General features: G+C 41.1%; 1 protein-coding gene across 3 annotated transcripts in view; it reads left to right on the top strand.

The window, feature by feature from the left end:
- The first annotated feature begins 1,296 nt into the window (after positions 1-1,296).
- gogo (golden goal) overlaps positions 1,297-25,706 on the top strand; it is a 58,019-nt gene continuing 33,609 nt past the window's right edge. For all 3 annotated transcript variants that reach the window (XM_065483755.1, XM_065483757.1, XM_065483756.1), the window contains exon 1: positions 1,297-1,435. The gene's annotated coding sequence lies outside the window, so the exon portion shown is untranslated. The remainder of the gene's footprint in view (positions 1,436-25,706) is intronic.

Genomic DNA, 25,706 nt, shown 5'->3' on the forward strand with positions numbered 1-25,706 from the left:
CACGCATTTTCAAACTAAATAAATTATCCTGTTACATCGCAATTTGGTTTCCCCATTGATATCGCAAGGGAAAAATAATTAAAAGCATTAATTTTACAGTTTTGGTTCAAAATTGGTCGCAGAACAAAATATTGAGCTTTTTAATATTGCCCTCTTGTAAAGCACCAAAAATCAAGGAAGACGAGTAAAACTCTGAAAGGGTATTTTGTCTTAAAATTTAATTAAAAATTAAAATCAAGAAATTTTGAGCTTTTCCGGGTTTTAAAAAATGTTTTGAAGCCATAATCTCCGCTTCTAGTTATCGGATTTTCAAAAACCAAACACTGCTAGACTATTTTCAGTCTCCTCTAGAGAGCCAATGTAATGTAAAGGTGCCACCCTTCAACCCCCTTTTTCCCACCCTAAAAACCTAAAATATTCCATTTATTTCGGTTTGCTTCTCACTGGGGTTAACCTTCGTGGGGTTGAAACCCTTTGGAACTGCTCTGGCTATCTAAGAGAGATTATGAAGAGGCAAATGGTGGGCAGTTTATGTAAATCTGATGGTTCGAAGCCGAGATTTGGTGAGAAACGTGTTTTTTCGGAGACTGTCAAAATTAAAAACACTAAATCTCAGCTTCCATGAGTTCCATTTGCGAAAATTGCATACCAATTGACTCTTATTCATGTCCCACGATGCCCTGAATTAATTTCAGGGTGATTTACATTAAACTCCGTTGTGCATAAATATCAAAAAATCTTTAAAAAAAATCATTTGGCTGAATTGTACATCTCGGCAATATTTTTCATGCAAAAATGCACCACTGGTTTCTGGCAATAAACAGCTTCTGGAAAATCCCAGTGTTTTTTTTCTACTAAAAAAATGCCTAAATATTCCGGAAAAATAACCTACATGTGTCTTTTAGAACAAATTATGTTCAATAATCTCTTTTGCAAGCGAATTTTATCACATTAGCAAAGTAATTTTTTTAATCCGTCTTATCTGTGCTAATTTTATGCAATGCCGGGAGATAATCGTTTTTGGCCATTGCAGCAGCATCGTGTAATTCCGCTGAAACAGCTTTGCGTGCTGCGCATGATATCGTTCTCTCTCTCTCTCTCTCTCTCTCTGGCAATAACATAACGTCGGTCGGTCGGTCGTCGACCGGCACTGCTGCACACGGCGACAGCAGCGCGCCGCCGATTATTAAATGGCATAATAATGGCCCCAGCAGAGGGGTCGAAGGGGCGCGCGGCGCGTTCGGGGGTGGCGCGTGCGAAGCGAGAGGGCGCATGCCTCCGAAGAGAAGCGAGAGAGCGAGCGGCAGCGTGCCGGCCGCTGAAGCAAGCAAAGTATGCAGTCGGTGCCGTGTTCGTGTTGACTGAGCGTGCACTCGGCACAAGCTCCCGAGCCAGCCAGAGTCTCGCATTCTCGGATTCGCTCTCCAGCCCAGAGGTGAGTTTTCTCCTTTTATTTAAACTTCATGGCCGAATGCAAATTAGGGAAAGGGTGAAACGAACGCACCGACCCTTTGCCTCCGGCGACAGATGATTTTAATAATTCGCACGTGCTTCACGCTCGAGTTTGCTCTCTCTCTCTCGGTCCTTCCGCCTCATTAGACGACGCGCGACGGACGCAAAGTTCGCAACGACTTCTTGGCCAACTTTGCGTCTTGATCAAACGTTCTCAGCGAGTTTGTTTTTGCCCTCTTCGTGACGTAATATAGCTAACCGAATGGAAAGGGTTGTTGCCTTAAGTGGGTTAACACGGAGCTATAACTAGACTTCACTCACCGACTTTTCGTTCGCGTGAATAAAATCGTCTGAATATACATTTCTGATTGGTTGGGGAAGCTCAAATTTTAAATTTATATTTAATTCTTACAAATTAAATTCCTAAATTAAAAAGAATGGATATTTTCGCTTGAAAATCTTTCTAGAAACCGTTAAATCAGCGGTTTTTGGTCTGAATTTGGCAAAAATTGTGACAAGAACGCCACCGACCAATCAGGGATTGGCATTTTTGACGTAGCGAGGCCTAAAACCGAGACAGCAGCGCCACAGCGACAGTCAGTGAAAATAAGTGACAAGCCACCTCCGCTGGCTGTCACTGTGGCGCTGCTGACTACGTCAAAAAGCCAATCAGATCTCTGATTGGTCGCTGGTTCAAATTAAAATTCGCTTAAGTAACGCTTTTTACGATTCCGCCATTTTTCAGAACGTCCTGTCCAAATGTAAACAAAGAAAATCTGACTTTCTAACCTAATTTGACACCCATGCAGGAATCGATTAGTGTGGTCAAAAGAGAAATTGAAGTTTTAAAAATTAAATCTGTAGAATAAAAAATTCTTACATTGCAATCAGGTTAAAATAATCTCCGAAGACAAGTTAACGATAGAAATCTTCGAATTGTGTAATATAAGCATCATTTTTTCTATCAATTTTCATGGTTTAGGAACAGTGTTTAGATATTATCTGTTCAATTTTTTTCCTTTTATCCGTTAACCAATTTTTTTTGCGGACGACTCTCGGCCCATTCCGCCGTCAGCGGCGTTATATTGCCAGCAAACATTGCGAAATATGGCGCATTAGTTGCTTTTGTGCGCCATAATTCATCCAGGTCGGTAAACAATATCTTCCGCCGCCGCGAAGTCCTATCCGCCGGCGCGCTTTTCCCTCCTCGGCAATAAATTGGCAAACTTTTGGCTGCTGTTTATAGCGCGCTCGAATACAAACAATGCATTCCTTCTTCGCCGCCTAATTGATTAAGTCATTCAAACGCGAAGTAACTGCGAGATGGATGGAACGCAAATTGGATTCAACGATGGAAACAAGGTTCCAACTAATTGGAGTCTGTTTTATTTAATCAGGAGAAGAAAGGGACATTTTTAATGAGCTTTTTATCTTAAAATTAAGTTCTTTCTTACAAAAAAATGCTCCGGCGGGAAACTTACAAAAAACGTAAAATGGAATTACCGTTAACACAATATGAATATTTGTGTTTTTTTCTTTACGAACAGCTGATTAGCCCGGTAATTGGCGAATCGATAATTAGATGGCACATCAGGCTGATGGAAATGTAAAAAAATTCGCGGGAGTGAAATTATTAGGTCGGCACGCCTCTTTTTCGACGCTTCAGATTGGCCGCGGGACTGTCGTCTGATTGGCCTGCATTATTTCAACGCCATATTGGATTTTAAGCGGCGGGAACCAACACAGATCGCAACCCGGACTCCCGGTGGGAATTACAACTGCGCAGAACGTTTTAATTTGGGTCACGCATGCGCAGTGATGCATTTTGGCCTCCCTGGCAAATTAAGAAGCGATTTGAACATACTGCGCATGCTTAAGATGTACAAAATATTACTGCGCAGCTTCAAAATGGGCGAATATTCTAACAATTATAAATTTCGATGCCATATTGACTTCCTGATGTATAACAAGCAATTTATTTTGTTGCAATTTTGCAAAATCGGCCCTGTTGGAAATTGGCAAAAGACCTCATTCAGGATTGATCCCATTAATTTATTGAATATTAATTTGTGTTAAGCTGAAATATCGATTTCCACTCCTAGGAAAATGAACACACGGACTAATTGGCCATCCCTACGAAGCGCGAAAGCCCATAACTGCTCCATTGATCTTAAGACGCGAGTAATTCAGTGTAAAATATACCCGGAAAGCTGGAATTATCGTCTGGTTTCCTAGGTTACCAGTGTTTACGCGGGTGCGTGTCAAGAAACCGTAGCACGCTATTCTCGTCGGCATACATACATATATTTTTATACACCCACTTGCACGCTGTGTGCACGAGGTCCTTTGCTCAAATTGTCTGCGACGACCGCACCCAAACAAAGCGGCCAGGCCGATTTTTTCCGTTAATTGCAGTGCAGGGAAATAAACGCCATCCAGGCTGTGCTGTTATTAACAAAAAATAAAAGTCCAATTGCCCCACGGCTGTGAGTAACGCTAACGAACTGATTTCGGATTCACGTATTATTATACGTGAGTTCGGAGATAACGAACGAACTGTTTCCCGTTTGTTTTAATAACAATGCACGGCCGGCGTTTTTCACCTCGCGGTGTTGCTTTGTGTTTTTTAATCTCGTTGAATTCACATTCCACGAAATCAGCACTCACTACGATGATAATCACGGAATTAATTTAGATGAATACATAGTTGAAGCTTTCACTGTCCTGTCGCTTTTAATCCAGGAATAGAGCACAGAATTAATTTTTTTATAAGCCAACACTGCAGAGAGAGATTATTGTTTATTCCAGGAAATAAATCCGTAGATGAAGTAGGGAAATATTTATTTGAATGTGTATATTTGTTTAACAAAAGAATTGTACATTTTATCATTTCTTTTTTCATGCTAGATTTAAATATCACTTGAAATCTTTTCAACAGCGTATGCCAAGTACCGGGAAACTCTTTGTTTTGAAATAAAACAAAGATTTCCTGCTGAGTGCTCTTGACAAGATTAAACTTTGCAGACGCTTCTCTAAAAACATTTACAGAGCCGCTACCCTAACAATTTCATATTTAAAAGGTTTAGATTATGCGTTGGCAGCAAGGACTGTCATCATGAATACACGGCGCGCTTATTTAAATTAATCTTTCATCACACCGGGGGTCCGGATTGCGATCTGTTTTGGTTCCCGCCGGTCAGAATTCAATATGGCGTCGAAATAATGGCGGCAAATCCAGTCGGCCAATCAGAAGCGTCTAGACATCAGAGCCAGCCGCGCCGCGCCGCGCCAGCCGACTCAGCCGGTCCTTTTCTCGAGCCGCCAGCCGCCGACCTTTTTAATCGGCTCAGCCAGCTGAGCCGCGCCAGCCAGCCAGCCACCCATAATTTTTATCTTTTCCATTTTTACATTTCACGTGCCCCAAAGCTAAAAAAAACTTTGCACCGTTCTCTGTTTCATGGAAATTTTTTCTGAAGTAGTTCGTACTCAGTAAGTCGACTGTTTTAAAAAAACGCTGTTTTTCTTGTGAGTTGCAAATTTATATGTAACTTGCAACCGCATTTTTCCTCCGCAAAACCGCATTTTTTCAGAAAAACCCCCAATGTGCAAAAAACTGTTTTAAGCGTTTTTTCTGCAATTTAGAGCATTTTTTTAAATAACACATGCATTTTTATGGAAAATTCTCATGATGGATAACAAAAAACAGGGATTTTTACAAAATCAGTATAAAAGCCACTGATGGTTTCACTAAGAGTCTGAACATTTTAACTCTCCGATCATCGCAATTTTCCAAAATTTCAGCTTTTTACAGCGCGAAATATGACTTTTTAGGGGTTAAAATCTGAAAAATGCGGGAGACCCCAAAACTGTGGGTCTGTTGCCAGCTGATTTTCTGCGCATTGGGAAATTGGCGAACCCTGTTCGCAACGTGTTTTTTCAATATGAAAACCGATTTCCCACCTAATTCGCTTCTTTCATCTTAAAATTTCATTGCTTCTTCATTTCCTAAAATATAAACTTAAATTATGGCCATTTGAAAGGAAAAACAAAAAACTTAATTTTAACATTACTTTGTCGTCAATTTTATAGCATACTTATAGCTTACCAGGGTTCCCCAATTTTGCAATGTGCAAAAATTAACCACTATTTGTTGCGTATAATACCAGCGGGAAAATCCTCCAGATTTAGGTTTTTCTGCATTTTTTCGGAAAACCCAAAAAAGGTCACATTCCGTGTCAAAAGTCAGAAATTTTGGAAAATTACGATGACTGTTGAGTGTTAAAATTTTCGGTCTTTCGGAGGAATTAACCCACCGATTTTTTAAAAATCCCTATTTTTGGTCAATCCAGCATCATGAGCATTTTTGAAGTTCTATAAAAATACATGTGATTCAGAAAAAACGCGCAAAATTGCTGAAAAACCGCAAAAATACAATTTTTTGCAATGCAGTGTTTTCCCGGAAAAATACGGGATTTTGGGATCTCTGCAGTTACAGCGTGTTAAAATTAAGTTTTGAGTTGCGACTTTTGAGTTATGCAGCCTTTAAAAGCACATGAGCCGGCTGCAAGCCAGCCGCCAGCCGAGCCGATGAAATTTTGCCAGCCAGCCGCCGATGTCTGTATTGACGGCTCGGAGCCGGAAAGCCAGCCGCCGATCAAAATGCGGGCGGCTCAGATGTCTAGAAGCGTCGGAAAAGGGGCGTGCCGACCTGATAATTTCATTCCCGCGTATTTTGTTACATTTCCATCAGCCTGATGTGCCATCTAACGGTCGATTCGCCAATTATACCGGGCTAATCAGCTATTATTAAAGAAATAACAACAAAAATATTTTCATGATAAGTTGAATCCGGGCACCGGTGTCCTTCATTTAAATTTATTGTTAGATCCAGACCGAAAAAATGGTCAAAAAATCTGCTTATTTATTTATTTGAAATTATTATTTATTGGGAAAATCATTACAAAATAATTCTAGCCAATTCAGGACGAATTGCTGACTGTGTACTTAACAGAAAATTACAAATTCCTTCACTTCATTTTAATAGACTGCGATCCGTAATGAAATCTATTTGGAATCAAGAATGAACTTAATGCAAAAAATAATTATTCCCAAAAACTCTTGGAAAATTCATTCCCCAGTGAATTTACCCTCCAAAAGAAACCCTTTTTTAAATATTTTCGGTGTAAATGAAATCTGATTTTACGCAGCTTGTATATAGGGAAATAGCACGTGTGTAAATATTGTATATCAAGATCGCATTTTGCGCCGTTTCCAGAAGGAAAAGATCGAGTTTCTCCCTCGTTTCGCGGCGTCATCGAGACCGGCCTGCTCGTGCGATACACATTTCCGCTGGCGAAAAGATTTGCGAGCGAGCAGGCGACCCGAAAAACAGGCCATTTGGTTTTTCTGCAAACCGGTGCGGGGCCGAAATTGAATTTTGTCCGTCGTCGTCGTCGTGTGATAAGATTATACCGAGAGTTGCTGTGCTGGGCGTCACATCGCATCGCATCGCATTACGCGGCCCACGCGAGCGAGCGTGCGGCAGTGCGCAAAACTTTGCCCTAATGAGCTTTTCATATTGCGCACGCACATTTTCTGAATCAGCGAATCTGCGAATAATTTGCATGAACAGTACACACGTGCGAATGGTTGGTTGGTTGGTTCCTGATAAGGCCGGCCAGAGCGCGATTTTCATAATGCATTCGCGCTAATGCGATCGCGGTAACGCGCCCACCCGCCACTCGACTGACTCGCTCGCTCCATCCATTAATTATGGACGATTTCTTGCGGAAAGCCTGATGCTGCTGCTTGCAACCGACGGACATCACGAGAAACTTTCCCCAGCAGTTGCACGCCAGCCGCCTGCTTTTCTTCTTTCTTTCTCTCCTCGGGCAAATTGAGAGTGAAATGCTTGTGGGATTTGGGACCGATCTCTCTCTGACCGTTGGGATTCCAAAACGATATCATCGCCTCCGGAAACGGACCCAAAGCATAACAAAGGATTTAATTACTCAAGAAACCAACAGGCTTGAAATTTATTCAAATAGTTTTAGACCGCGTTGTTCACCAAGGTCGCATGTTGTTTCGAGTTACAGCCGAAATATTTAAGATTTTGTCTTGATATGTAAATTTGAAACTGATTTTATCTGAATTTATTTTCAAACAACCATTTTGATTACTTTGGCAATCTTGGAAAATTTAAAAATGGTTGTATCATGCCAAAAAATCATTCCAACAGAGTGTTGTAGGAAGTTCTTAGCCCCCAACCCCCAATTCCACCTTATTCCGAGTCTTAAAAACTAAAAAAAATCAACGTTTTTGCGCGAAACATTATAATCAAAATATTCTGCACGCGATTTTCCATGAGCAAAAATTTACCGAGGGAAATTTTTCGATTTGTCTTATTAAATGATTAAAAAACTGTCTGGTTTCCAAAATTGGATGAAATTTGGCAAAGTTGTAGCATTAAAATGGAAGAAAAAATAAAAACAGCATAAATTTGAAAAAAAAATTGAAAAAAACCAGAACGAGGACAGCTTAGTAGTTATGTTTTTGTTTTCAACTGGTCTAAAATGGAAACTGCTTGGATTTAAAAATTATCTAAAATAAAAAATTTGCTTAAAAAATTCTACCAATAATTAAATTGTGAGAAAAAAAGTCTAGAGGCTCAAAGAAAAACCATGCGCATTTCCATGAATTTATGCCAATTTAGACGGTTTTGGCAGATTTACAATTAGACAGGGTTTGCCTATTTTGCAATGCTAGAAAATGCACCAGTTTTGGATTTTTCCGAATTTATATTTCCGAAAATGTTACATTTCGAGCCAAAATAGTCAGAAATTTGAGGAAATTAAGATGGGATTGTCAAAATTTTCGGTCTTTCGGTAAAACCAGTTGGTTTTTTATACTGAATTTGTAAAAATTCCTATATTTGGTCATCCGCATTTTGAGTTTTTTAATTTCAATGAAAATGTTTCTGAAAAATGCGGTGAAATGCAGGAAAAAACGCAATAAACAGTTTTGTGCAATGCGATCCACAAAAATGCGGACCTCCTGATTTTAGACGGCTTTTAGTTAGTTTAAATTGGCTTAAAACCACACGTTTTTTATTTGATCAATCCCGCGATGATTAGAAGCCCAGAAAAACAGCATTCGATCGTCTATACTATAAATATTCATATTATACTTTGATAATTTTAAATTTCAACCGTCAAACCTCTACTGCTGCAAACGCAAACGAGTACATGCACCTAACAAAAGAGGGAATAATTCTAATGCTGTGCCGAGTTAGAGGAGCGTGAATAATGTATGGATGCGAATTGCAGAGTGCGCGTCATCAAGTGTGTTAGTTGTTGGACAGAACGAAAGCGCGCGCTGGTCGAGTAAAACAAACGTACACAATGAATATGCGGTTCCAATGGATGCTTGGAGATCGCTGGCTGGCTGGCTGCTTTTCAAAGCGGCGCGGCTAGGGCTCTTCCGCCCGGTTATTATTTGCAAACGCCGCGCGCCTATTATACGTATGTATGCGTTTTGTTTTTGTGCGACGCATAATGAGGTGTACGCACCGTGAATGAGAGAGACTGCATTGTGCCCATTGTCGTTTATTATCATAATAGGCCGGCGTTCGGGGGAAACCAACAAGGCCAGCCCGGGGATGATCGCCCGCAAGCCTCCCTTTGTGCGCTCGCTCTCGGCGCCAATTTCACAATTTCAGGGCGTCACCGCTTTCAACACGATATATACATAAGCGCGCGCTTTTGTACCGCCTAATCTGCCTCGCTTCCAGTTGTTATGCCCTCTAATAAAAATGGTTGTGCGCACTCAACCCAATCTTGTAAGTATCGCTTGTAAATTTCTCTGCTCATCCGCGATAAAAAATGTATTTTGAATCGAAATATCAATTAAAGACCGTGTTTGACGAAGTTTCTGAGCACACCAATCGATTCCTGAGGGTCGAATTAGGTAAATTGAATGTTTTTTCCGTTAAAAAAGTGCAGCGCGACGTAAGAACATTTTTTCCCGCCAAAACAATATGAATGCGAGCAGTGCGCATGCGTTACAGCTGGTTTGAGCCCTTGCAGAGAGACCGTCTGTACGAATGACTTCTTTGTCAAGCTCTGACGCATGCGCACTTCTTGCATTCAAATTGTTTTGGCGGGAAAAAAAGTTCGCACATCGCGCTGCACTTTTTTAACGGAAAAAACATCTACTTTACCTAATTCAACCCTCAGGAATCGATTGGTGGGCTCAGAAACTTCGTCAAAGACGGTCTGTAACTAAAATATAGTAAAATCACAGTTGATACAATACAGCCGTTCGTTACGCTTGTTTCTTTTACAAATTAAAAAGTGAAAGGAAATGTCTGAGGGCGAATGCGGAAATTCCTGATTCTCAGAAAGCAGCAGCTGCTTCCCGTCTATAAAAGCAAGAGCAAACTTGGCAGTCGACTTTTCCGGAAATGTACGCTGCCGTTACAAGGAAACCAGAGCCTGATTGTTAGTCAAACAATAATAAATAAATTTTCTCTCTCAATTCGTAATTTGCAGCAGCGAGAGGAAGTTTATTTAATCGTTTGAGTGTTTTTCAACATTCCGGGAATTCCTCCATTAACACGGAACATCAAACAGACTGATTAAAATGTCATGATTTTTTGCTAATTCGATAGTCAAAAATATAATTTTAATGATGAAAATTAAATAATAAATGAACTCACCCGGCAATCTAAAATCTCACTTAAAAAAATATAAAAAAGCAGTGGTATTTACCGGCATACTATCTAAGTTTTTACCAGGAAAGTGTAATTTTCTGCAAAAAAAGCTGGCTGAAAATTTGAGACTTATTTTTTTGAAAAATACCACGATTTCTTGGGTTTTTCGTACCTCCAAATCTTGGGTTCAAACGATCAGAATTGCAAAAATTACCCACCGTTAGACTCGTCTTAATCTTCTCAAAGCAGCTAAATGGTTTAGGGGGTGATTACCCCCATCCCCTTTAATCTACATTGCTACAATTTTGAATAAAAAGCGACCACCGTTCCTATCGCCGCTCAATGTTGCATTTTTTCAAGCTGTATGGCAACTTAGGGATGGTGAGAAAACACCCTTAAATCTTTTAACTACTCAGAGAAGATTATGACGAGTCCAACGGTGGGTAATTTTTGAAATTCTGATGCTTAAAACCCGAGATTTGGGGGTGCAAACAAAATGTGCAAAATGTGCTACTTTTTTTCGAGTTTTTTGTATTCTTTGCACTTCCAAATGTCGGGCTCTAACCGTCAGAATTGCACAAACTACCCACTGTTAGACTCATCTCGACCACCACTAAAGAGTTAAGGTATTAAGGGGTGCTTACCACCAACCCCTTTCATCCCCATTGCTACAATTTCGATACTAAAAATGTTAGCATGCTCCCTGTGGGGATAAAAATATTTTGTTTACTTTATTTACGCTCTCTAAAAACTAAAAATACCACCTGGCATGGTAAAAGTATGATATGCTGGTAAATTCCGATAATAAATCAAGTGGAGAAATTGTGCTATCGTTTTAAAAACACACACCACATAAAAAGTATTGATCAATAATTTCAGCGTATTCTAACACAAAAATATTTGCTGCCTGCTCGATTTTATTTACCAAAAAATACAAATGAAATACATGGAAATTCCCCAAACTCGAACATTTCCCAAGCGAGGACGCGCACAATCCCAGTTCCAAGTTCGAAACGCGTATGCATGCGAGTGTTGGTTTACCCTTTTCCATTTGTTTGATAATCGCGTCCAGAGGCAAACAACGTACATGAGAGTGGCAGCACGCAGACGCTCTCGTAGATAAGTTTCGCTCGCTCTCTCTCTCTCTCTCGTCTAGAATTGATGCGGACGAGTGAACCCCCGCGAGCGAGAGCGAGACGCGAGACCAACCCCCGGGGCCGGTGCAGTGATTCATAATATCTCGTCTTGCATCGCCACGATAAATTTACGACTGCACTCTCTGCCTCGGTGGAATCCCCCGCAAACGACTTGCTATCTCGGCGAATGTCTCCTTGTTCACTCCATGCACGAATTTTTTTATATTTATTTTACTTGTGGTACGCCTGTCATTTTGATCCGCTTGGATTATTTTTACGACAGGGTGGCTCTGCTTGGCTTTATTTAATTTTCTAAATGGATCACTGCTCCGCTCTCCGGATGAAACTAAAACAAAAAATGAAATAAAAAAAACACGGTTTCTCTCTGCGGAAAGCGAATTATTCAAATGAATGGAAAGAGCTGAATTCATTTTTCGGCGGAATTTGTATATTTATTCATCACCATTATGACACGGCGGCTAAGCTCTCGCATGACAAAGCCAACGAGCAGACTAAACACACACGCTTTGAACCGAAAATTGGCAATTGTCCGCGCGCCGAGCTGCTCGCGGCAATTCACGACCCGTGACATAAATATTACCATCGTGTCACGGAATGAGAATATCTATTTTAATTCCTCTCAGCACAGCTATGTGTGTGCGTGTGTGTGCGGAAGCACTTTTCACTGATGAAATTCGAGCGTATAAATATTCTTTTGTCGCCGCGAACACCGAAGCCCCGCAAAGGACGCGCACATAATGTGGATTTAGAGAGTCTTTGCCCTTTAAGCGAGGGTAAATCGACTCGCCGCGTGACCGACACTTTACACCGACAAGTCGAATATTATTAAATCCATCCGATGGTTGCAAAGGACACGTGGGCGCACCAAAAGTCAAGTTAAAATCGGACTGCGAGTCGAATTTCCAGTCATAATAATCTGATATTAAAGCTCTGGGCATTTTTTGTCATTTAGTTTGAAGGTTTTCCTCATGAGACACATTTCTCATGCATATTTTTAGAAATTTAGACCAAATAGCACGCTTGCAAATGATTGAAAATTCCTTGTTTTCATTGTTTTAAAGAAATTGCACTTTCCAAAACTAGAAAAAACGGGAATTTTTCAAATTTCGTTATTTTTGAAACTAAAAATCTCGCATTCAAACCATCAGAACCCACCGTTCGACTCGTCTCGACCTCTTCTGAGTAGCTGAAGAGTTTAGGGGAGCTTACCTTCCACCCCTACGTTGCTCTACTTCATCAACCCCATTAAAAAAATTAAAACATTTTATAGAGCCACAGATTTTTTTATTAATTTGCATTCAAAATAGCTTTTTTTAGATTTTTTGGTTTCTATAGCCTCGTAACCTGCCAAATTTGACTGCTTTTTAGAATTTCAGTTGCAAATAGAATTTATAGAACTGAGTTTTAAAGTTAAAACAATTTTAATAATTTTGAGAAAAAATACAGTTGTAAACTTCTATCTTTGAGCACAACACGAATATTTTAAAACTCCGTTACTTTTTAGAGGAAGGGGGTATCCGTTGGAAAAAATGCGAATGTTGCAGCTTTTTCCCGCACAGCGTGAATAATTTTAGCGTCGCCACGCACTCAATTTGCATAATTTGATTTAGGAAGGACGCATTTTTCGAGGCGGCCTTCTTTTGGAAGAAAGCTGCCATTAATGACGGAAGTTTGCCGCAAAATCAACTCTCTATGCGTGTCGTTGCCTTTGAGCAGGAAAAAAGGAAGGAAGGAAAATCGACGCCTCAAGAAGAGCTCCAGCGCAGCATCCGCCGCCGCAGGGGCTTTTTAGCAAGCCCTCGAGCGAATTTCAAGCACTCATTGTGCTGCACCTGATTGCGCTTTCCAACAACTAACCCCTTCGCGGGTCGCAGGGAAGAGAGAGAGAGAGAGAGAGAGAGAGAGCGGAAATGGGAGCAAGTGTGCGAATTTGATGCGCGAGAAAAAAAATTAAAGCAGGGAAAAAGGAACAATTGAGAATTGAGAGCCGGGAAGCATCAAGAAAATGAATTTGTGATGAGCGCGCGGCAACTCTTTCAAAATTCGCTGCTGCTGCTGCACCCCCTCTGCGTGTGTATCAGTCGCGCGCACCCCCGTTGCGTAATGCACAACCCCTGTAGAACAAACTGCACATGCGGAGGGACCGCCGAGGGTAGCAATGAATATGTGTGCTGGGGGGCCGCGCGGCTCCATGCGTATATTTTGGTGAATTAGGGTTGCCACGCACCCCGTTTCAATTATTCCCCTGGAAATATTGTGTCATTCGAGAAAAATTAACAAAGAGAATTCGGGAAATGCGAATGCTGAGGTAACTGAGCTTGAAAATTGTAATTTTATCTTTCTGCCTCTACAAATGAAAATTCAGTTGACAAATTCGATGAGCGACTGGCAACCCCAATTTGTATCTATCCGCCTTTGCGTATATTCTCTCTCTCTCTCGGTAATAAACTTTTAGTGTGGCAGCCGTGTAAATTTCTCCAAACTCGCATTTTCTTTCTGCTGGTGTCGCAGAATTGCCGTTTAATGCGCTTATACCAAAATAAGAATTAGGGAGGCGTTCGATGCGATTCGCTCACATCCCCTTTTTGCCCCGGATTTCAATTCCGACGACGGATGATTATTTGATGCGGTTTTGCTGGCTCGTAAAATTTTAGCTTGCCCGCGTCTGCTTTTTGCCCGTCGCAACAGCGCGGTCGGTCGCTAAATTAAATACTGCGTCCAATTATTTTTGTGTCTCCACGGGCCTCCGCTCATCTCGTCCAACCGAATCAAATATAAAGCCCGTGTGACAAAAACTGTCGACAATCGTTCAATATCAGCTCTGTGCAAAACAAAAACCAGCAATCAATGGCAATCAGGCAAGTTTTTGTCATTCCGATCCATCCAATTCGGAGCTTTTGTTACAATTGTCTCTGATTAATTCATATGTAGTTAGTTTTTAGGCTTTAAAGTAACCGTAATGAGCATTTTTTGAGTCGTTTCCAATCAGTCAGTGGTCATATTTGTTTGAAAATCTTAATTTTCTCATCAAGCGGTCAAAATTTCATTAAGTTTGTTCCTTTAACATTTTAACAGAGACTGAGAAGCTCGAAAAACTCAAAATTAAATAAAGAGTCTAGAAAATAAATTGTATAAAATGCAGTTATTACCTTTTTTGATTTAGTTTATTCTCTGAACATCGAAATTATCTACCAAATCACTTTTAAACAATTTTAAAAGCTTCAACAAACTCTAAAACCTGCCAAGCGACGTAGTAACAAAGTTATTTACAGTTCCTCAATTAATTTTTACTTCTCCCAGCTCTTCAATTGTTTAAAAAAAACCTTCACTTTAATATCTTTATTTTTAATGTTGCTCAATTAAGAGAGTTTCCACGAGATTAACTTGTCCGTAATTTCAACTCATGAGTAAGTTTTCTCGCTGACTAGAAAAAGACGTGTCAACCAAGCGCTACCGCACTTGCAAGAGCTTGACGAGTGAGAACAAACAGCAATTAAAATTTGCAAGGAGTCGAAAACGCAAACCGCTCATTACGGTGAGCAATTAGTGGCTGAGCGAGCGAGCGAGCGAGAGTGCAATTAATTTGTTGAACGAGGCGGCGAGGCCGCAAGTGCGCAAATTGTCTTCTCCAGCCGCGAGTGAGTGAGTGAGCGAGAGAAAAGGTGTTGCCAATTAAACAAAATGTTAATTAAGCGGCGCCACTTCTTGCTTTTTGTCAAGGGCGGCGTGAGCAGCCGAGTGTCGCGCCGCCGCCGCCGTCCAATTCGCCTTTGTGCGAAAGAAAAGAAGCGGCGATATGTCACCGCGCAAACTTTTTAACAAGGCCGACACGCGAAAAGCTTGGTGGATTGTGAAATTCATGCGCGAGCGCGATCCTTTTCATCTGGCGCCTTTGTGCGCGCAAAACGAGACACACAGCCTTTGAGCTGCTCGTGATTCTTCTCCGCGGAGAAAGAAAAGAAAAAAGAAAGAAAGAAAAGCCGGAGGACAATTTTTCTTAATCATTCTTCGCCTTGCAAATGTGCGGTGAAGGTATGAAACGGAGCAGCCAACTTTTTTATTTGTAACAGCTTGCTGCTGTTTCCTTTTTTGAAGCAGATTGTAACTAGAAACGACACTCGCACACCATTTGCTTGCAAAATTTTATCCAAATATTTGAAATAATTTTAAAAACTGACGAAAAAATGAAATGTATTTTTGAATATGATTAAATTAAGAAAACGTGCTTAAGATTCGTCCCATGACAAGATATTTCATAGTGATGGAATTTAATTTTCAAGAAATTTCATAGCTCGAAAAATAGGTATTTTTCATATTTTGTGATTTTTGCAACTTCAAATCTCGGGTTCTAACCATCAGAATTGCAAAAACTACCCACCGTTGGACTCATCTCAACCTCCCCTAACCAACTTAAAGGTTTTAGGGGTGTTTACCATTGAACCCCAATCGCTAAAGTGTTTTCAAAATCGAGAAAAATGCTTTTGAGTTAATTTTTACTAAAATAAAACTACCAAGGGGTTGAAAAGGGTGAGGGTAAGAACACCCTAATTTATTCAGCTACTTAGGGTAGGTCAAGACGTGTCTAAAGATGCTTAGTTTTTTCAATTCTGATAGTTAGAACCTGAGATTTGGAGATAACAAAATAAGAAAAAATCGAAAAATTCGTGATTTTTGACAACATTTTAAACTCCAAATCTCGGCTTCTAATTATCAGAATTGCTAAAATTAACCACCGTTAGACTCGTCTTGACCTACCCTTATCAGCTAAATGATTAAGGGGTATTTAACTTCTACCCCTAAGATGCTATACGTCATCAACCCCCTCGGAAAAATTAAAAAAAATCAATTTAGCTTTGGAGTTTTTATTAATTTTCATTTAATTTATAAATAATATTCAGTTTTAGCTAGAAGGAAGGGTCAGGGTGGTAATTTAGAAGGAATTTGAGATAATTTAAAATATTTTTAAGCTATGATAAAAATTTTATATCAAAATTGCAGCAATGGGGTTGAAAGGGGATGGTGTTAATCACCCCTTAAACACTTCAGCTGGTTAGTGGAGATTGATACGAGTCCAACGGTGGGTAGTTTTTGCAATTCTGATGGTTAGAACCCGAGATTTGGAGTTTATAAAAACCCAAAAATCGTAAATTGCCACTTTTTTAAATTTTTTAACTGGAATTTCTCGAAAACTACTGGAGAAGGAATTTTATTTTAAATAAATCAACTTGATCATAGGTTTTTTTAGTAATATTATGGTATGTGATGGATTCAAACAAGAATAGCAAAATTGATGGATGAATTTGCATGTAGAGCAGACGATTTGCTGACGAGAACGTGGCATCGGATCAATTTGGACGTTGTAATGAACGCGAATGACAATCAGCAGTGCGAGAGACAGGCAGACAGTATGCTGAAGTGGCAATAATTCCTCTACAAGGCAGGCTTTCATTACAAGAGTGGATCACGAACGAGCGCATAAATTAACTAATTTGAGCTGCGAAGCAGGTGGATGGATATATCTGCCGAGCGTCCAATCAAAGACCAACTTTTAATTAAACCGGCGAGAGCGTACAGCATTAATTATGCGAGTTAAGCGGCGCACTTGTGCCGCTTCGGCAGCACATTTTCCCTTATTGATTGCGCACGCACGCACCACGGCCGAGTTGAAACAAAAAGAGCGACGAGAGCGAGTTGAAGGGGTTTAACTTGCTCGGTCGACGTCTTCTTTTGAAAGCTAATCATGCAGAAGAAATTTGATATGCCGAGTGCGCGCTTTATCCCGACGACCGACGAGAGGCCCTTGCTTTTCCTCTTCTCTTCTTCTGCGCGCTGCCAGAGTTCAAGAAAGTGAGTCTGCGGAGGCGCCAAAAGATAACCCTTCTTGCAGCCGCCGAGTGTTATTATCAGTGCAATCAGTATTCAAATCTCGTCTGCGGCCACCCCGCCGCTTTAATAACCGTGTTATATTTGCGGCCGTCTGAAATTAGATGCGAATAGAGAGAGAGCAGGGTGTATAATAGGCCAAGGGTTGCACTTCTAACTTGTTTCGACTTTCCGCCGGCACAGCGCGACGCAGAAGTATTATTTAGTGCATTAATTTTCTCCTCACTGCCGTACCCTTCGTTGCCAGGGTTGTGAATTTTAGACGAGAGAAATAAAGGTAGTTTTAGCCTCCATTTAGATTTCTTGCCAATAATATCACGTTTTGAAGGTGACGTCACTCAAACTTTTCAAAGGTTTACATGAAAAAAATATTCCTGGCCAGTTTCATTTCTAAGGGACTAATAGTTAGTTGGTAACAGGGTTTTTTGCGCAAAAAACAGCTGGAAAAAACTACCAGCTTAGGGATTTCCGCATTTTGCTTAAATTAACCCCAAAAAATATTTCATATTTCGCGCCACAAAAGTGAGAAATTCTGGAAAATTACGATGATTGTTAAAATTTGTGGTCAGTACCAAATAAAGTCCTACTTTTGGTCATCCATCTTGCTAATTTTTGGTGTTCCATATTAAAAAAACGCAAAAATTACAGAACAAAATTAAAATATCAGTTTTAATTCAATTTTCTGGGCTTCCAGAAGTGCAAATGAGACAAACAATCAAAAGAAAAATAAATAAATGGGCATGAAATCGGAAACAAGGGTCAAGGTTTACTGAAATTTGGTCAAAATCTTTTAAAAATCTCCAAAGGTCCAAATTTTTTCGACGCAAATGAACATAAATTGGCGATTTTTAATTTTTTCCGATGAAACAGTTTAAAACGGTATTACGTCTGAAATTTCTGAAAATTGCGTAATTTCTCAGAGGTCGAGCGGCTAAAATTGCCAACCCGTCTCGTTGCCATCTCGCGCCAAGTCTGGAGCTGCTCTCTCTCTCTCTCTCTCTCTCTCTCTCTCTCTCTCTCTCTCTCTCTCTCTCTCTCTCTCTCTCTCTCGGAGCCAATTTTTCCTCATTTGTCGTGCAGGAGGCGTAATAAAAGCGGCCGTCGCCGGGAGTTTGGCCGGCGAACAAGGTGCACTGCACACAAGACACACGGCGAAACACGAAACACGCCACACAGGCGTGTAGCAGCGCAGCAGACACATTTTGTTGGTTTCCGCCTCCATATATCATCCCCCTTCGCAATAGTAGTGCCTGATGCCGTCTCGAATTCATCCCCGGGAGTGCCGTTGAGGAACAGAGACGCCGCCCGCTCCAACCTGCTCTCGCTTAATTCGCCGCGAGCAAATAAGACACCTGTCCTACTACTTGCCTGCTTGCCGCGTGCAAACTCACTTTTCGGCTCAGGGAAAGAAAAACTGCCGGAAATAAAAGCTTTTTCTTGATGCTACACCAGTTCTTTCCCACTTTTAATAGCCCTTCCCGGAAAATTGCTGTTATTTTGTTTGTTTCGACCGACACTTTTTGCGAAATTCTGGCGCCCCTTGGGGGCAACTCTACGTCAAGGCCGAAATTGACCAAAAAACTCAAATATAAGTGACGGCGCCTGAAAAACCACAACAAAACAGTGCTCAGGTCGCGCGACCTGATTGTAAGAAAGATCGGTGAAAGGCAAGGATGAAAAATTGCCGCCGAGTATCACCAAATGTGCTCGAAATTAATGAAAAAAACATCAAAAACGAATCTCAGGTCGCGAGGTACCCTGAAAAAGGTCGTTAGGGTATCTCTGGTGAAAGCTCAATCAAAGACCTGTCCGATGAGGGTTCGTGGTTGATGATCGAATAAACGGCCGAATTTAAATAAAAATAAAAACAAAATTTCGACTTTTTCGAAAAAAATTTCGTAAAAATTCAAAAAATAGTCTGATTTTGAAAAACCGCACACGGGTGGACGCGCCTCATCGAGGGGCGTCGATTGGTGATAAAAATCAGCGCCGTCCGGCCCATAGGGCTCCGCCTGGGCCCCGAAATAAAAAGTTTGAAATGTCACAAATCGTGTTAAATTAATAACTCGGCTCCTATACGTCGTGGAGTAATAAACCAAAGTTTATCATACTCGCCGTAATATTCTACGTCTTTTAAATCCAATTTTCGCCGTTAAAGCCCTTATTTTAAATTGCTTTTTTAATTAATTTACTGACCAAATCGCCCAAATCGGTTTTAGACTTGAAAATATGCCTCCCCGCGACAAAACACCGAAAGGCGCAACTTTTCCGATTTTTTACATGGAAAATAGGGTAGGGGTGCGGTCGAGAGGCCCCTATGGGACAGATTCGTGTATTTTTTGGCTCCGAGGACAACTTTGTACTCTGAAAACGGCGTTCTGAAACGCACACATTTTCGGCCCTTGCAATCGAGCATTATGAGGAGGGAAAAATTTAATGTGCACGTTTTTCGAAATAACGATAAGCTGAAAATGGTAACAAAACATAATATCCAATTAAAACTTGTTTAAAGAGTATATATTTACTTGAAAATATGTTTGTGCTCAAATTTCCAAAAACAAGATCCCTTTTCATCCGGATTTTTTTTAGAAAAAATGTTGCGAGGCATGCTGGAAACTTGGAAAGATCGCTGCTCTCGAAAGCAGCAGCGGCGGCTGAAAATATAATTTTATTTCATAATTTGCTTTGCTCTCAACGCCCGCAGCATCTCCGTCGGGATATTGAATTAGGGCTCCGCAGAAATTGATGTTTCCTTTCAAAATCGGCTTTTGTGGGCTGAAAGCTTTCCCAGGGCGCTCGCTCTTTCTTTGCAAATATTTGCCGATAACTCAAAGACGCCGGATCTGGAAACGTGCCCAGTATTAATTTCGCTATGCTGCCGTAAAATTGTTCAGATTGATTAACGAGTGCATATTTATAGCTAGGAAATTAATGGCTAAAAGTCTGAGTAAATTTATGGCTTTTAATGTCAACCGCGTAGCACAATTTTTCACCCTGGTGGAGTTGAAATTTGCTTCCGAGGCGGAATTTTTCGTAGAAAAATGAATAAATCCGGTGGAATTTTTGCACCTGCGCGACTTTACGTGCGGCACAAAAGCCAAAGAAGGCGCTCTCGTGCGTGTTTCGTGTATTTCACTTTATTTTTTATTTTTTGCGGGTCTCCCTCTCTCTCAAACCTCGTTCGCCGCACAATCGCTGTGCCGAGGGACGCCCAAAGTCATTAATTAATCATGCTCAGCCTCTTTTTCAGAGCGTAAAAGCCAAATTTTATTTTTATCCGAACATGCCAGCCTTTATTTCATCCATAAAGCCGCGGAGGGATGTGAAAAGTAGTCCGCGTTCACACTTAGATTGGAAAAACAAGATTCCAGATTTTTAAAGGGATAGAGTCAGGGATAAAAGCGGAGGTTTGCATCGTGTTTAATCATTTTTCTCAATTTTACTGAAATTTTTGGTATTAAAGACCGTGTTTGACGACGTTTCTGAGCCCACCAATCGATTCTTGAGGGTCGAATTAGGTAAAATTGATATTTCTCAATTAAAAAAGTGCAGCGCGACGTGCGAACTTTTTTCCCGCCAAAACAATGTGAATGCGAGAAGTGCGCATGCTTCAGAGCTGTTTTGAGCACTTGCAGAGAGACCGCAGCTGTATGAATGACTTCTTTGTCAGATCAAGCCAGCTGTGACGCATGCGCAGTCCTCGCATTCATTTTTTTGGCGGGAAAAAGGTTCGCACGTCGCGCTGGACTTTTTGATCAGAAAAAACTTCATCAAAGACGGTCTTTAACTAAAGAATTTCTGTAAATGTGGGCGTGGTTCCTAGGAACATTCAAGGAGGAGGCGTGGCACTTGTTGCAAAGCTCGGGATAATCGTCAAATTGTGAGGAAACTCGATGGAATTTCGGAATAGGGGGCGTGGTTGTCCGGAAAACTGAAAAGGAGGCGCGGCATGAAAATCATTTAATGATTTTATCAAGAGAACTCGAAGAATTTCGAATTGGGGGCGTGAATCTTAGGAAAAATACAAAATACGGTTTGGAACGTGTCACAAAGAGCGGGAAAATAAACAAATTCGACTCAGAATTTTTATATGGGGGCGTAGATCTCCGGAAAATTTGAATTGGAGGCCAAATATGTTGGTTTAAAGGTGCTTATCTAATTAGGATGTAAAAATTCATTAATATTTCTGTTGTTACATTTCCTCTACGGATCAAAATCATTGTCATCCCGGTGACGATAGTTAAGAAAAGCAAGCTGGCGTCGAAAACGGAAAAGTACCAGCGTGCTGCAGTTACTTTAAATGACCCCAACAACTAAATTGGCTCGTGAAATTGGAAAGGTCGGCGCGGTTGCAGCGGAAATCTTGTTTTTCACGTCCCTTGTTTCGCTGCGGGTCGTTGCTGCGAGGGAAAAATGAGGCGAATTCCGTTGTGATGCTGAACTATGGTCCACTCTCGGCTCTCGCAACACACAACGAGAGAGAGAGAGAGGGTGAGCAAACCTCAAACGGGTCGACACTCCACATTCGAGGCCAATTTCGCCTCTGAGCGTGAGCCCTAATAAGGCAGCTGCCGCGCCGTTTTGTTTCATGGGCGCATAAAATCTGTGATTGGACCGCCGATCCTCCCTCGGCCGTTCTAGACACGTATTAAAACAAACTCGCGCCGCGCGCACGCACAAAGGAACATAATTGGACGCCGACGAGTGTCTGCAATTAGGCGCTCCCGCGGGACAAAGCCAAGCAACTGCGCGTAACACCCGTTTTTTACACGCAAATTTTTTCAATTTGACGCACACTCGTGCTTGAAATTTTAATGGCCTGCTTGCACGACGCACTGCTCTCGAAATGAAAATAGTTTTTCGAGTTATGCCAGCGAAAAGATCAGAATTAACAGAGTTTGCAGCGCCACCAGCTCTCGGCATAGTTTTCCAGATTGTTGTTGCGGCTTTCTGTTTCTGGAACTCCAAGACTTGTGATTTTTATTTTATATACATTTTAAAAGGCCTTTGTGGTAACAGTAAGAGAAAGATGACTCCTGGGGCAATAAATAAATTAAATAATTGTGTTTTTAAATGGTTTTGCAAGGTAACTTTAATAGTGCACGCGCAGGAAAATATTATTAACAAGGTTTAATACTGCAAAATCTTCTAGAAATCACCGGGGGGCCAAATTGCTATCTGTGTTGAAGCTGCGCAGTAAACGTATGCACATCTTAAGCATGCGCAGTATGTTTAGATCGCTTCTTAATCTCACAGGGAGGCTGAAACTTATCACTGCGCATGCGTGACCCAAATTAAAACCTTCTGCGCAGTCGTAATTCCCACCGGGGTCTGGATTGCGATCTGTGTTGGTTTTCCCGCCGGTCAGAATTTAATATGGCGTCGAAATAATGGAGGCAAATCCAGTCGGCCAGTCAGAAGCGTCGAAAAAGGGGGCGTGCCGACCTAATAATTTAATTCCCGCGTATTTTGTTACATTTCCATTAGCCTGATGTGCCATCTAACGGTCGATTCGCCAATTACCGGGCTAATCAGCTGTTACTAAAAAAATAAAAACAAAAATATTCATTGTGCTGAAGCTATTTTGATAATAAATTTCATTTTACGTTTGTAACTTTCCCGCCGTACTCTATCAGACGCCATATCTGCGCATTGCGTGAATCCGCCTTAAGGAAAAGGTTCTGATTTATTTTCAGGTAGATGTTTTTACTACGTAACAACCATAAAAGAACGTAAAACGATGCAGTAAAAGGGCATTTGTTTTTATTTACGACATAATCGCATAAACTACCTCTTCACAAAATAAATTGGAAGAATAAAATCACAAGAAAATTCATGTAAAAAATCAACAAAAGTTTTGTTTACTATTTTTTAACAATTAAATACCTTTTACTCATCTGTTTTGCTTTGTCCAGGAGTTTAAAAAAGCCGGCAGTTTGAACCTGGGGAGAACTACCGTCTTTTGTTAATAATGGAGATTATCATTTCGTTTTTACGGCCAAGGCTGGATCTGTTTTCGAAGCCGCTGGGAGAACGTGCAGTAAAAAGCGGGGGATGAATGTGTATGTGCGCGGTTTGAAGCAGCAGCCAACAGACTGAACAGACGACGACGAGAGCGAACTTTATTCCGTTCCACCATATATATATAAAGTGCTCTCATTTTTCCTCTCTGCTCCATGCCAGCGGAGAGCAGAACCTCTGACCATAGACTACCTCAGTCAGCCAACTTTTCTTCTTCACGTTAAAAAGCCTGAAAAATTGCTTCGCGCAGACTGGTATAAATTACAAAAAAAAAATCTTAAAGATAATGTTTGATGAGATAGTTCATGAATATTTAAATTATAAAAAAACTATTTATTGGATGAAATAAAATAATGGTAATTTAATTCATAAACTTCTGACCAAAAGTGCCCAAAAACCCAATTTTTCGAATTTTACCGGTTATGCTCTTTTTTAGCAAAGGAAATTAATTGTATCCGGGGTGAGAAAAATTATGAAAATTTATAATGAGAAGATAAAAATAGTACTTTTGAGTCTTTAAAGTTATTTTTTTCAAAAATTGCAGATTTTCGGAAGGGGTGTGTGTTTGGCCTGATTAAAATTCACCAGTTTTAAGTAGCGTCAAAAAATGCCTAAATTCAGAAAGCTGATTAAATTTCTAGTCTTTTTCCGTGCAAATTTTAATTTATTAAATTTAATTAATTATATTTTTTCCAATTTAATTTTGTTTAAACCCATCTGACGAACCCAGAAAGTGCTGGAATTCGAGATTTTTGACACAATGTTCATGTCGGAGAGGCGCGAGCACGAAATTCTAATATTCGCGGCGAGAGGAAAGGCGGCAATCAAAGTTGAGGCAATGCGCCGCGCATTGCCGACGAGCGGGTTGCATACCTATCGGATTCCAGGCGCTTCCAATATAGACTCGGCATTCTTCGCGTCCCTTTTCTTCACACATCCGCTTTCCCTCCGTTCAGCCATTCAGCCCGCCAGTGTAATCGAAATTCGTCATTTGGAGCCCGATTTTCTAAAAGCACAGCTCGAAAGAAGGGAGCGAGCGCTGGTCAAAGGCTCAAAGAGACTTAATTTCCTGGAGCGGCCGCGACACAGCGTCTTCCTGCTCGTTTCGCTCCCCGGGCGGCAATTTTCGGCGCCGCGTCATTACCCCGGACACCGGTAAACGGCCAAACGGCTTTTGGTATCGCCGAAAAGAACGAAAAGAGTGTTCGCTTCGAGAAACACCAGCGCAGCTGATCCCTTTTTGCGCCTAAATAAATTATCGCTGGCCGCAAATCGATATCGTGGCGAATTGTTCCTTACATGCAGTGCACACACGACTATACGCTACACGAGAGCTAGGCGAGCCATTGAATTTGTGCTCTTGGCTGCGGCGCAGCGCGCCGACCAATGCAGACGTGACTAACCGCCACGGACGAGCACGAAACTCCTCGTGGTTTAGCGGCCTGGATTCTTCCACGCTGCACTTTTTCTTTATTATCAGACACCACCATGCCCTGCGAGAATGGAACCGTGTTTAACTTAAGTCCAAAAATTCTCCTATAAGTATTTTCAAACCCACCGGGAGCCGGATTCACTTAACGTGCAGATATGGCGTCCGGTAGAGGGTACGGCGGGAAAGTTTCAAATGAAATCATGGAAATACCTTCATCACAATGAATTTTTGTTGTTATTTCTTTAGTATAACAGCTGATTAGCCCAGAAATTGGCGGATCGACCGTTAGATGGCACATCAGGCCGATGTAAATGTAACAAATTACGCGGGAATGAAATTATTAGCTCGGCACGCCTCTTTTTCGACGCTTCTGATTGGCCGCTGGACTGTCTCTTGCTTGGCCTCCATAATTTCGACGCCATTTTGAATTCTGACCAGCGGGAGCCAACACAGATCGCAACCTGGCCCCCGTTGGGAATTACGACTGCGCAGAAGGTTTTAATTTTGTTCCCGCATGCGCAGTGATGAATTTCAGCTTCCCTGTGAGATTAAGAAGCGATCTGAACATACTGCGCATGCTTAAGATGAGCAAAAGTTTACAGCGCAGCTTAAAAAAGGGCGTGAGATTTCAAACTCTATGCGAGAATCAATATTTCCGATTATTTCAGTTGTTTTACTCATGTGGCAGCGCAATTTGCCGCATTTAAGACATAAATATATTGAAAATTGCCATTTTAATTTGAAACTGATCGTTCTGGAACCTATAGAACAGCTTGTGGCGTGCACGTGCGACACGAGTGCAGTATTTAACAGACTTCTTATTCCGCAAAGTTGGGACCCATTGGCTCCAAGTGTTGCCCACTCGAAGCCACCTAAAGTTTGGGCAACACACGCACACTTCTTCTTTTAACTTCTAATTCCCCTCAGGATCGTGAAACGTCTTTGGTCTTTGAGCGCGACGCCTTTTTCGTTTTTCACGCCAATTCGCACAGCGCAGCCACCAGCCACTGCTCCGCTTTATTTCCTTGGAGAGTGTTAAGCAAGTTTAGAA

The sequence above is a fragment of the Cloeon dipterum genome, chromosome 3, assembly GCF_949628265.1.
Source record: "Cloeon dipterum chromosome 3, ieCloDipt1.1, whole genome shotgun sequence".
NCBI lineage: Eukaryota > Metazoa > Arthropoda > Insecta > Ephemeroptera > Baetidae > Cloeon > Cloeon dipterum.